The sequence below is a fragment of the Rattus norvegicus genome, chromosome 11 (genome assembly GCF_036323735.1).
Source record: "Rattus norvegicus strain BN/NHsdMcwi chromosome 11, GRCr8, whole genome shotgun sequence".
Lineage (NCBI taxonomy): Eukaryota > Metazoa > Chordata > Mammalia > Rodentia > Muridae > Rattus > Rattus norvegicus.
Genome location: NC_086029.1, coordinates 84,121,852 through 84,134,896, shown reverse-complemented (window position 1 = coordinate 84,134,896; position 13,045 = coordinate 84,121,852). Strand labels below are relative to the sequence as shown.

General features: G+C 44.8%; 1 pseudogene; it reads left to right on the top strand.

The window, feature by feature from the left end:
• The first annotated feature begins 11,393 nt into the window (after positions 1–11,393).
• Elob-ps6 (elongin B, pseduogene 6) lies at positions 11,394–12,331 on the top strand (annotated as a pseudogene).
• Positions 12,332–13,045: the final 714 nt, after the last annotated feature.

Here is a 13,045-nt window from a genome sequence, read left to right as displayed (position 1 = left end):
AAATAACATAAAAATATAAATCAAGGGTTGGGGATTTAGCTCAGTGGTAGAGTGCTTGCCTAGGAAGCGCAAGGCCCTGGGTTCGGTCCCCAACTCCGAAAAAAAAGAACCAAAAAAAAAAAAAAAAAAAATATATATATATATATATATATATATATATATATATATATATATATATAAATCAAATCAACAGAATGACTCCATGTCATAAAGAATTGAGGAAAAGCAACACATGAGACAATCTTTTTTTTTTTTTGGAGCTGGGGACCGAACCCAGGGCCTTGCGCTTCCTAGGCAAGCGCTCTACCACTGAGCTAAATCCCCAACCCCCGAGACAATCATCTTTTAAAGTCTTGCTATCTGGCTCGGACTGATCTTGAACTCCTAGACTCAAACGATCTTCTGGTCTCAGGTTCCTGAGTAGGTGGGACCACAGGAGTGATGCACCACCACGCCCAGCCGGTTTTATCCTGCCAAGGAAGTTGAAATCATACGTTTAAAATGTAAGCACGGGGCACCGTGACACATGATCACAGTGTTCCCCAATTCGCAAAATCCATAAATGTAAAAAGGAAAAAATAAATCAACCTACAGCTGGGCAGTAGGAAAAAATTAAACCTAAAGCCTCAGCTAGGCTTGTATGCATATAGGGTTCAGAGTCATTCCTTTCTGGTGTTGCATCATTCTCTAGATTGGAAAGCTTGAGAAAATAGAGACCACTGTTATCTCCTTTAAAAAAGAAAAAAAAAAAAAAAAGAGGGGTTGGGGATATAGCTCAGTGGTAGAGTGTTTGCCTAGCAAGCGCAAGGCCCTGGGTTCGGTCCCCAGCTCCAAAAAAAAAAAAAGAAAAGGAAAAAAAAAAAAAGAAAGAAAGAAAAGAAGGGCTGGAGAGATGGCTCAGAGGTTAAGAGCACCCGACTGCTCTTCCAGAGGTCCTGAGTTCAATTCCCAGCAACCACATGATGGCTCACAACCATCTGTACTGAAGTCTGATGCCCTCTTCTGGTGTGTCTGAAGACAGCAACAGGGTACTCATATACATTAAATAAATACTTAAAAAAAAAAGAAAGAAAGAAAAATTCTTCCCTCTCTCCCTCCCTCTCCCTACCTCTCCATCTCTCCTCCTTCCCTCTCTCCCTTCCTTCTCCCTCCCTCCCTCCTCCTTCCCTTTCTTCCTATGTTGTCCACGACTACCCGCCATGACCCGTTCTCAGCAGAGAATGCTGCTCTCCAACTCCGAGCCACTTCTGTTCTTGGTATGCGTAAGTGTCGCACGATAGTGTCAGTCTCCAAGACTTGGGGCTGTTTTTAAAAACCGATCAAACGTTTCCATAACAAACAAAAATTGGACTTGGGCTTTGGAAAAATATAATCACAGGCAGGCCTCCCAGACTTTCACAGGGTGGCAGTGGGTTCCCCAGAGGGGAAATTAAAAAAAAAAAAAAAAACAATGTAAGTGATATTTACTCGTGACATTTTGGAGGAAGCACGACCTGGGAGAGCAGAAGGAGGGAGGGGATCTGTCTGGACAAGAGGGGTTTGATCCAGATCCAAGGGAGAGATCACGTTTTGTGCATTGTACTGGAAGGCTGATGGAGAGAGATCAAGATGAGACTTGTATCCTCTGCTTCTCAGGGAGCCTGAGATTCACCATCAGCCTTGCCAGGCAAGGTAGAAGAAAGGCAGAGCTCCACAGCAGTACAGACTCTGCCACTAAAACTTTGTGTAGCACTGCCAAGCCAGGTGAGAATAATTGATAGTTTTAGAAAATTGATCACTTTTAGATAATGTATACAGCCACGCTGAGCAAAGTCGGCAGCCTTACTGCTAATCTTTTAACGTAAGTTCAAACCAAGTATTAGGTAGCTGCCTGGGGAAAGCACCTGCGGGCAAGCATGAGAGCCCTAGCACACCCAGGACCCACATAAGACTGGGTGTATGTACAGACCGTGATCCCTGGAGCTCGTTCTCCAACTTAGCCAAATCGGTGAACTATAGATTCTGTTGAGAGACCCTGTCTCCTCAGAAAAGGCAGTAGAGAAAGCCACAGAAAAAGATATCTCTGCCTGCTGCTGGCCTCAACGGGTCAGCTCCCTCTCTCACTGGTGTTAATAAAACCTCAGTCATTAGTGTGCTCTCAGAATGTGCTAGACACACAATATGTGTTTACCTTTCTCACAGTAATTCCACAGAGGTGTCTACTGTGAGAGTCCTTGAAGTGGAGACAAGGTAAAATAAATGTATCACTCTTAAACAAGTAGCAATCTATCCAGGTAAAACCAGAGTCTGATGGATACAGGTTTGGCAGGAGTGGAGAGCCCCACTTCCGTGGGCAAGATTGCTTTCAGAAAGAATTGACTTATGTGATTTTTGCAGTTTTCAAAGCTGCCCAAACAGGTAGACAGTCCTGTCTCCGGAGTTTCTATAGGGCTAAAGCGAAACACTGCCTGTAAATCAAGTCTTCTTGTACTTTTTTTTTTTTTTTTTTTTTTTTTTTTTTTTTTGAAGCCAAAAGCAAGCATGAGGCCAGGTGTCTCAGAGGGAGCTTTTGAAGTTGCTCAGGAGAGAAGCATAGTAAGTTTCCCAGTCTGGGAGAAGATTTTGAGTCCTGCAGGGAGCCTCATCCCTTCCCTGCGTCAGATCCTCTAAACGAGGGACTCTGGTACACTAGGAAGAACACGTCTGGATGGATTTATGGACCTTGGGATGGGGACAGCAGAGAAGTTAGTTCCCACGGTGACTGGTATGAACTTTTCTGCATTGGGAAGGCAGGTCCTGGAGGAGGAAATAAAGTGGCATTTACAGTACAGATAAAATGGTGCACTGAGATGCGTGCCCTCCAAAAGCTCACCCTGAGCAGGTGAGGAGAGACACTTTGTACTTCTCTTGGCCCCGTGAGCTTCAGGACTGACCACCTGGGCGGCTTCAGCTTTTACTACATGGAAGGCAATGGCTTCACACTACGCAGCCCCGATTATCCCACTGGCCCCACTCTCCCAGTTCCCTTAGTAACTGAAGCGCCAGAAACAAGAAGCAGTGGGATTCATCCGTCGCCGCCGTGGAGAGGAAAGCACTCGAGCAAGGGAGGGATCATCCTTAGAAATTCCCCAAAGCCACCTGTCTGCCTCCCAAAAGATCGAATCTTTACAAAGCTAAGAAACGCCACAGCTGATGTTGTGCCACAGCTTTGGCACAGGAGGCTCGGTGCCGCAGTCCTCACGGGATCTCATCTATGCACCTTCACGGTAACTCTCTTCTCCTTCCTTAGACAACTTGTGGCACGTTTACTGAACTGGTCAACATCTAGCCTCAGTGTTAGCCTCAGTGTTAGAAGTTGCCTGGGATTGGGAAAGGCACTTTGCATTGTTTCCTGCCTAACATGTGGCAAAGTTTTGGGAGCTTAGTAGGTGCTCACATGACACTTAAATGCTTGAGTAAACAAATAGGAAGCTACCATAGTAGGTCAAGCCTCAGAGATCAAGCATCTCGTTGTCCTGGGAATCAAACTCAGGGGCTGGATAGGAGCCTCTAGAAAGTTGGTAAGCTTAGCAACTCTAAAAGACAGAGGCACCAGATAAATCGACACTTTTGTTGCGATTTGAATGAAAAAAAAAATGTCCTTCACAGAAGTTTTTAAACACTTGGCGCCCAGTTGGTGGCGCTGTTTGGGGAAAACTATGATATCTTTAGGAGTCAGTCTCTCTCTCTCTCCCCTCTCTCTGTCTCTCTCTCTCTCTCCCCCCCCTCCCTCACCTGTCCCCCTCTCTATTTCTGATGTAGGAGGAAACTGATTGGCCAGCTTCCTGCTTCTGTTGCTAAGCCTTCCCTATTATTGAGGACTGTGTTCTTTCAGGAACTACAAGTCAAAATAAACTTTTTCCTAAAGTTGCTTTCTGACAGGGTCGTTTACCACAGCAAGAGAAATGTAACTGAGACACCTCTAGCCATTTTAGCATCTCAGGCTCCAAATTTATCATGGATGAATCAAGATCAAATCCAGGGTTCCCTGTTCCCATAGCCACGGTCAACCTGTCTTGCTCAGTGCAGTAATATTGTCTTAAGTGTCTGCTGCCCTTATATCTAGGGCTCCTTGCCCCCACCGCTTTTCAGACCTTCCAGTGTCCAGGAAGCAATTGCTTTTTTTCTTTCAAAGAACATGTGCACTGATAGGAGACTGAAAGGCTTTGAGATTCACTCTTTTTGTGTGTTGTGTTGTTGTTTGAGGCAGGGTTTTTCTTTGCGTGGCCCTGGCTGTCCTGCCACTCGCTCTGTAGACCAGGCTGGCCCCAAACTCAGAGATCTGCCTGCCTCTGCCTCCTGCGTGCTGGGATTAAAGCATATACCATCACTGCCCAGACAGCTTCATTCTAGTTCACTGGTGTCTGAGCAGTGTGAATGGCTCTGTGCAGGGGCAGAGAGAAATGCTCCTAGGAGGAGGACGGATTCTTCGGAGGAAGGCAAAATAAAGAGCAACCACTGGATAAAATAACTCCAAACGACAACAACTGCTATGAAAACACCGAGTCAGAGCAAGGAGCCGGTGACCAGAAGCGTGGGAGCAAGAAGACCAAGCAAGAGAAGGTCAGTCCGCTGCATTTCCGGGGACAGAATCCACTACAGCCAGGCAAACAACGCTTGGGAGGGTGTAATGATACTGGAAGGGGGATGATGGCGGAGGGTCTCAAGGGCCGCAAAGGAAGGCTGCATTACATTCTACGAGCATGGGGAAGCCACCAGAGATGTCAAGTGAGCAGGGATGTGGTTGTTTCGCTTTTCCAAAAGACCACCCTGGTGGTCAAGTGGGGTAAGGATAGCAACAGCGAGACAAACCCAAGCCACTTGTTATGTAGCCAAGAGAAGAGCACTCAAGGGCTAGGCAGGGAGCACTAGGAAGCGCTGGACCTGTGTCGGCGCCAGCACCAACACGGTACCAAGAATCGGGCAAAAGCCTGCGGGATGAAAGAAACACACACACAGGTTATCGTATCAAGCCAGGAGAGGAGGGAGAGGGAGAGGGAGAGAGAGAGAGAGAGAAGGAAGAGAGGAAGAGCGGAAGAGTCTCCTGTAGCTTTATTCACCACTTATATACCCAAGTCTCCAGGTAGAAAATATCTGGGAAGCACAGTGGGAAACCCTGGCTCGAGACTTCGGTAACAAAAGACCAACTACAAAAGACCTGAATTAATTAGAGAGAAATCTGAGAAGACCAGCCTAAATCTCAAGGATAAAGGCTTAGGAAGCAAAAGGCAGAAGTAAATTGACCACCACCCAGGTGTGGTCCAGGTGTGTCGGTTCTACATGCATCAGCCGGGCTCAGCAGAGGTCATGCAGTGGAGACACCGGGTGTTTACTACTTGGTATTTTCTTCCTGTGCCGTAAATACATGGGAGAGGCCTCTGTCCAACAATCTCATGACTTCTTAACTGTGGCCATACAGTTACAAGGCAGCCAGGCCCAAATCCAATATGGCTCACTACATCTCCCCCGTTATTCTTTTATAAAAGACCATTAGGTGGAAGTAGTGGTCTGAGAGAGATCAGACATGCCTCACAGAGTGCCCAGCTCGGCCATGGCGAGCCACTCTTGCAGTTAGGACTGCACCCCAATGGTTATGAATGAACTTATGCTGTAACACACCGTTCTGGGCTATACGAGTGTGTTTATTGGGGGAGAAACTGGGCAGAGGAGCATTTGACTGGCCCATACATTTAAACGGGGTGTAGCTACCTCTGTCTTAGGATCGACCTCTCAGACCCCAGCCTCTCTGTCATAGGACCACCTTGTCGCCCTCAAGGCTCCATGTCTAGATTGGTCAAGGGTCAGAGGAAGTTGCCCGTCGCTGAGAATAGCTACATCAGGTCATCTTCTCATTCCTCTTACTTGAGCCCAGGGGCGAAGGGATAGGAGCCAGATGGCAATAATTTAGGAGATTGTGGAAGTTGAGCCTCTCCCAATAAGTAGTGGGCACCTCATCTAGTTAGTTGTCTCTCTGGTTCTCCTCAGCATGTGAAAAGAAGCACAAGGGCCCTAGGGCCAAACTCGGAGGACCATAACATCAAGGGCCATCCTCAAGCTGCTCCTGTAATAAAATTTAGAATTCCCAATTGTTAGCAACTACCCCAGAAAGTTCACCCACTGTGCTTGCCTAACAATAGATTGGGGGAGGGTAACTCCAGACACTGCAGACACAATAGCTGCAGCAGTAATGGCTGCTACAATAGCACCGAAAATGCCAAGGTCTTTCCCAGGACAGTTCAGGATCGGTCATTCTTCTCTGGAGCAACCAGCAGGCAATGGAACCATGTCTGAGATCTGCAGAACCAGGGCAGATTTCCCCAGTCCACAGCAGGTTCCAGCAAGCAGCAGTGCACAGAGGGTTGGAGCGCAGGCCGAGGTGGGACAGGACACAATGACTGCAGCAATGCCAGAATTTCTGTGATGACAAAAGATGAGGGGGAATCCTCCATCTTCCTCTAAGGGCACAGGAATGATTCCAGGAACCCGAACCACGAGAGCTGAATCTTCACGATCCCAGGATCAGCAGGTCTCACCAGCCACTCAGGCAGCTGGCACACTCCTGTAGCATCCTGTAGAAAAAAAACACAAACATTCCCTCTTCCCCATATAAAATACCTGGACAGGATCATGCCAATATGTGGATCTTTCTATTTCACCTAGGCAGAAGTATGCCTAGTTGTAGGGTGCCATAAACTCAGTTCCTTGGCATCCAAATTTTAAAATTGAAATAAAAGGAGCATTATTAAATAATTGTATAGCATACAGGGATAGAACTCCCCCTTTTTATTTATTAAGATATTGTTAAGATATTAAGATAAGTCCTTGAGGATTAAATTGAGGGCACTGAGCACTTATATCTACAAATTGACTTTTATACCAAATTATTTCCAGAATTATTGTCTTGGTGATATAAAGAATGAGATTTTTTTTTGACTAATTGTTCCTATTATAAGGCCTATAATCTGCCTGGTATCATTGTCCTCCCTTGCTAAGGGGTCCAGGCAATCCAGTTTGAGTTCTTTAATGGCCTATAAAGGAACAGTACTTAGTGCTCTTAACCACTAAGCCATCTCTCCAGACCCTCACCAGCTTTATTTACCTAAACATAAGCATTAATTAGAGATGCCAAATCCTATAAATATTGTCCAGATTCAGTCATACTAGAAAATCCTGAGCCGGCAAGGTGAGGCTGGGAGTTGAAGTAAGCAAATGGAGTCTTCCTCTTTTCATGAGGGTTTGTTATCAACTCCATTACCATTTTCAAAGAGCTGAGTCTATGGTTTTGTTTAGTTGTCTGAGCCAGAGCACTGAAAGGACAGTGAGTTGTCAGACATTCACACTGAAATCACCACTCACTGATTTCATGTAGAAAACTTGCCTCTAGTAAAGCATTTAAGTAATTGAAATCAATTGTAAACCACAAGCCACACATTGGCTATCAGTATATGAATTGAAAGCTTGATTTTTTTTTTAACATTTTAAAAACAGTGGCTACAGCACGTAATTTTGTTTACAGAAAATACAAAAGCATGCAAAGAGTAAAATTATCAATTTTGCCTGAAAAATTTGTATATGTAATAGGCCACATATCAGTATTTTGTAGTAACCAATTTAATTGCTGTTTGGAATAAGGTATGTTTCACCAGGTTTCTTTTTAAAATACTTCCATGACTCTAGCCTACAATTCTGTATTAACACAACTGAAGCTTTATCTCCAATGAGGATAACAAACAAAGACCTAAGTCCTCTGGTAGGGTGAGGTACTTAGCCAACTAACATATCCTTAGAAGTTTAAAATTAGTTTCAAATATTCTTTTCTGGAGTAGTGTAACAGCTACTCCCCAAATATTAAAGCTCATTTTGAGAGCAAAGGTTTGTAGTAAAAATTTCCATATACACTGGTAAGATTCAAAGTTCTAACTTCTTACATTGAAGAAGCAACAAAATTATATAATATAAGGCTATTAGCCATTCTTTTGTAAAAAATTTTAATGATATCACTTCATGGGCTCTCTAAAATTATAAGCAAGCTCACGAAATGAAAACTCACAATCGCCAGGACGTAAACAAACTGCATAAAAACAATCCTCTAAATCTATCTTGAAATGGCAGTTGGAGTAAGCAAACAGGCTGTAATGCTCTCACAAGTTCCAAAACCTCATCAATCCTTCGTAAATCCTGTAACAATCTCTACCTGTTTGACTTTTTTTCTTAATTACAAATAAGTTTGAGTTAGTCAATGTAACACTGGCAATCCTTAATCACAATCCTTAAGTTCTCCTTGTAACACCAGAGCACAACCACAAGGTCACCTGAGTTCTGAATACATGACTAGGCAGCTGTCCTTGGGGCAGTGGAATTAGCATTAAAATACAGATAACTTCAGGGCAAACCACAACTTTGGAAAGCAAAACTCACAAACTAGTCTCCAAAATCCAGTCTCCAAAACACCGAGTCTATCCTTCATGCTACAAAGTTTGACTGCCAATTCCTACATATGAACGCACGATGGTGCAGTCTCCAATACCTCAACAAGGAGACACTGTCCTAAATTTTAGAAGCCTGGTTTCTAGAATAAGAGTTCCATAAAAATATTATCTCAATTTAGATCTATTTCCCTAGGTTGGCTCGTGCCGCATGTTGTCTAGAATGACTTTATCCAAATTACAGTTTTAAGTCAACTTTCTGTTGCCAACATTACATTTTTTTAAATCATATCCAATAACTTAAAAGCCAATAGTCCATAACCAAGGCATGTAGAGCATATTTATACATTTAAAACCAATCAGAAACAAAATTGAATTGGCTGCACATATCTTTAATATTTAGACCAAGCACCATTTTTACTTTTTCTAGCTGTAATATTAAGAGAAGCACCTTGTCACCTGCTAAGTCTAATAATCAGCTCATGCAGACGCTCACCCCTGGGCAGCTTCTCCAACTGACCTAGGCTCCTAGCTACAGGTGCAGGGCTCCAAAGGCCGATTGAAACTGCTTTTTATTCATTTGTTCCTTCCTTTTTGAAACGAGTTAAAACCAAATCAAGATGTGAACGACCGACAGAAAAAGTTTTTACCATTTTTTCTTTTGAACATGAAACATAAAATATTTAAACAAGAGAAACAAAAACCACAGACATAAACTGACAGACATGGACAGCTTGGTGCACCAAGGACAGACACTAGAGATAGAGGGGAAAAACTAGATGGTGTCCCACCAAAGGGACCCACATATCCTACCTATGGAACCCAGAAATAAGCATTTCTCCAATAGTAGCCAGCAGAGAGGCAGGGTGTCTCCTGCTTTCCCTCTGTTCCTAGGAGAGCTCTGAAAAAGTTTTTCTCTTTCTCCAAAGCAACCGTGGAGAGTCCGAGAGGACTGTTTTTCACAAACCCATTCTCTCTCATGTCTAGGGTGTAAACTATCTCTAGTCAGGGTCCAAAGACTAAAATATAACTCTAACAGAACGCATATGCAAAAACACTTTACCATTACCTTGTCCCTTTTTTATAGCTGCTACCATGAACTTACTTTCGGTTCACTGCTCCTGAATAAATTTTTCAGGCGGTCTACCTCTATCAAATCTGATCAGTATGACTCTGTGAGGTTTCCAGAGCCTAATCACACCTTTTAAAAGCACAAAGGCTAAATCATTCTCCCAAAATACTGTGTTCCTTAGTCTGAAACCGGAAAAGCTTGTATCTTGTACTCTCTCCCAGAGTAATAATATAACCATAAAGCTCAAAGTTATACCCATCATCTACGTCCCTCTTAACTTGTCCCAAAACCGGGAACCTTATAGTCTCAATCCGAGAGCTTTGCAACTTGTCCCAAAACCGGGAAACTTATTGTCTCAATCCGAGAACTTAACCCTCGTCCCAAAACCTGGGAACTTTATTGTCTCAATCCGAGAACTTTCTTTCATTGTCTCTGCTTACCTCCAGAGAACCTTATCGTCCCTTATCCGGGAACTTTCTTTTGCGACTTGTTCCTTTTTTATGACAAGTTTTACTCAGGCTAGCCCAAACCATCCAGGCCTTTTCTAGCCCATCTTACCCCAATACGTCCCTGCTTCTATGCTGGCCGGGCTCCCGGGACATCCCAACAGTACCCCTTTCTTCTCCGATCTCAGTGGGACCTCCATTTGTCGGCGCCAGCACCGACACGGTACCGAGAATCGGGCAAAAGCCTGCAGGATGAAAGAAACACACACACACACACACACACACACACACGTTATCGTGTCAAGCCAGGAGAGGAAGAGAGGGAGAGAGAGAGAGAGAGAGAGAGAGAGAGAGAGAGAGAGAGAGGAAGAGCAGAAGAGAGAGTGAGAGTCTCCTGTAGCTTTATTTAGCACTTATATACCCAAGTTCTCCAGGTAGAAAATATCTGGGAAGCACAGTGGGAAACTCTGGCTCATAACTACCTGGCTCATGACTTCGATAACAAAAGAAGGACTATGAGACCTGAATAAATTAGGGAAAAATCCGAGAAGACCAGCCTAAATCTCAAGGATAAAGGCTGAGGAAGCAAAAGGCAGAAGTAAATTGACCACCACCCAGGTGTGGTCCAGGTGTGTCAGTTCCACATGCATCAGCCGGGCTCAGCAGAGGTCATGCAGTGGAGACACTGGGTGTTACTGCTTGGTCTTTTCTTCCTGTGCTGTAAATACATGGGAGAGGCCTCTGTCCAACAATCCCATGACTTTAACTGTGGCCATACAGTTACAAAGCGGCCAGGCCCAAATCCAATATGGCTCACTACAGACCTGTGTGCGTTTTAGAGGTTAAGGTAGAAGGACTTGGATTGGATAAAGGCATGCGTTGGGCATATCCTATTCTGTCAAATCTTTCCCTGATTCATCACTTTGTCTGCCACTCAAGTAGACATCACTTTTAAATACAGGTGGTCCCTTCTACAAACTAACTTTGCCTTCATTGTTTGAGATTAAACCTGTGTGCTAAGAGCGTGAATTCCAGTCAGAGGGATGAAAGATGTGTGCCAAGGGCCGGGCCACACCACAACTAAAATCAGGAATTCGGTAAATATCAGTCTTGGGGTTCACAATGTGAACAAACATTCAGCAAGAGCTCTGAGGCACAGCCTACAGAGCTGGTCATCTCCTCGAAGGAGGATATTTCAGTAAGACCCAGGGGCTGAGACAAAAGTAGAGAACTTGCCTAATTGTGGATAAGGCCCTGGGTTTGATCCCCAGGATCTAAGTTAGTAACTAAACTACGACCTGAGAGAAAGGACAGACAGCAGGACCGGTGTTTGCTCCCACGCTCTGGTCACTGAGAAGCGGAGAAGTATCACATTGCCTTCTTCCCTATGTCGAGCTATGATCACTACAGGTGCCAGTGAGCAGAGCTCTGTCTCTCCACTGAGCACCCCACACTTGCTTCTCCTGGGGATCTTCGTGAGCACCCGCCGCCCAGGCGCTGCCGCTTCTATGCTATTTCCAAGGCCTTGAGCCATGAGGTCCCTGACCTCAGGCAAACCATACTAAGAAGAACAAAGTCCCTTCCCTTCTGGGATTCTTTAGGAATGTCCCCATCCCCACTTAGGAGACTCTGAGAATTCATTCAGGGAGACAGTGTTCCAGGTTTCCCCTCATAGGTCTCCCAACGTCCTCCTTGGCTGATCCAGAAGACAGAGAAATGGATTTGAAAACGAGTGTCAGGGGAAGGGCGCTGGGCCAAGGGAAGCAGGGGCTCCCGGGCCACGCTGGGGGCTGCGGGCTAACGCTGACGCGGGCCCTCCGTCCTCAGGACGTGTTTCTCATGATCCAGTGCCACAAGACCACCCATCCTTACAGACACCAAGGAGTCGAGCACCACATTCGAACTGAAGCGCATGGTGGAGAGCATCCTCAAGCGGCCACCAGAGGACCAGCTGCTATAGAAGGACGACCAGTTCCTCGATGATGGAAAAACTCTGGCCAATTGTGGCTTCACTAGTCAGACAGCAAGGCCACAGACTCCAGCCACGATGGGTCTGGTCTTTCGAGCAGATGACGCCTTTGAAGCATGGCGCATCAAGCCCTTCTCCAGCCCTCCAGAGCTTCCAGATGTGATGAAGCCACAGGATTCCGGAGGCAGTGCTCTGTCCTTCCTCCAGTACCTGTCAGCTGCTGAGAGATCAGCCTTATCCACGATTGGCATTTTATATCTTTGATCTTTTTTCCACTATGAGCAGAAGCAAAGATCAATCCTGAATAGGTATCTATGGACACTTGGACATATTTCAATTTCCCAAAAGATGGTACATGTGTAACATCCATCTGCCAAATATCATTGGGCATCAATCCTCTAGGATTAATGCCAAGACTGGGTGAGGGTATTAACAGAGCACATGAGGGACATTGAGTGACTATCTGAACAGCTTGCTCCTTGGTGCATCCTGCACGATGTACTACTTTTTTGAGGAGTTGTAGCTGTCCCCACGCCTTGTAAAGTACGCAATGACTAATTACATTTTTTAGTTGCTTCTCCTATTAAAGCAGTTGCAACCAGAAAGTCTGAAAAAGTGTCAATAGTCACAAATAAATCTAGAAATACCAGATTATTGTCTCTAGCTGTTACTATTTTGATGATATAAAGAATGAGATTGTCTAATTGTTCCTATGCAAGGCCCCAAATCTGCCCAGTATATAAATCTATTGTGACTTTGCCCTCACTAAGGGGTCTAAGCAATCCAGTTTGAGTTCTTAAATGGCTTATAAAGGAACAGTATACTTCTCTTAAATTAGTTGTATTAGCATAAGTAATTGTAAAATTCAAGGGTTAGCATATAATTGTAGAGTGACATGAGGCCAAGCAAAGTAATTTGGGAGAGGCGGGGGGCGGGGAGGGGCAGGCAGAGACAGACAGACAGACAGGACAGGTGTCTACAGAAAAAGAAGCCTGAACCCAAAACAGCTCTAAAAGATAAGGTTGTTTATTCAGGATATATTGAATTAGTAATCAGTGTGGAGAAGAGTGATAAGCTAGAACAGCTGAGTTGATCAGCCAGCCAGAGCTCAGAA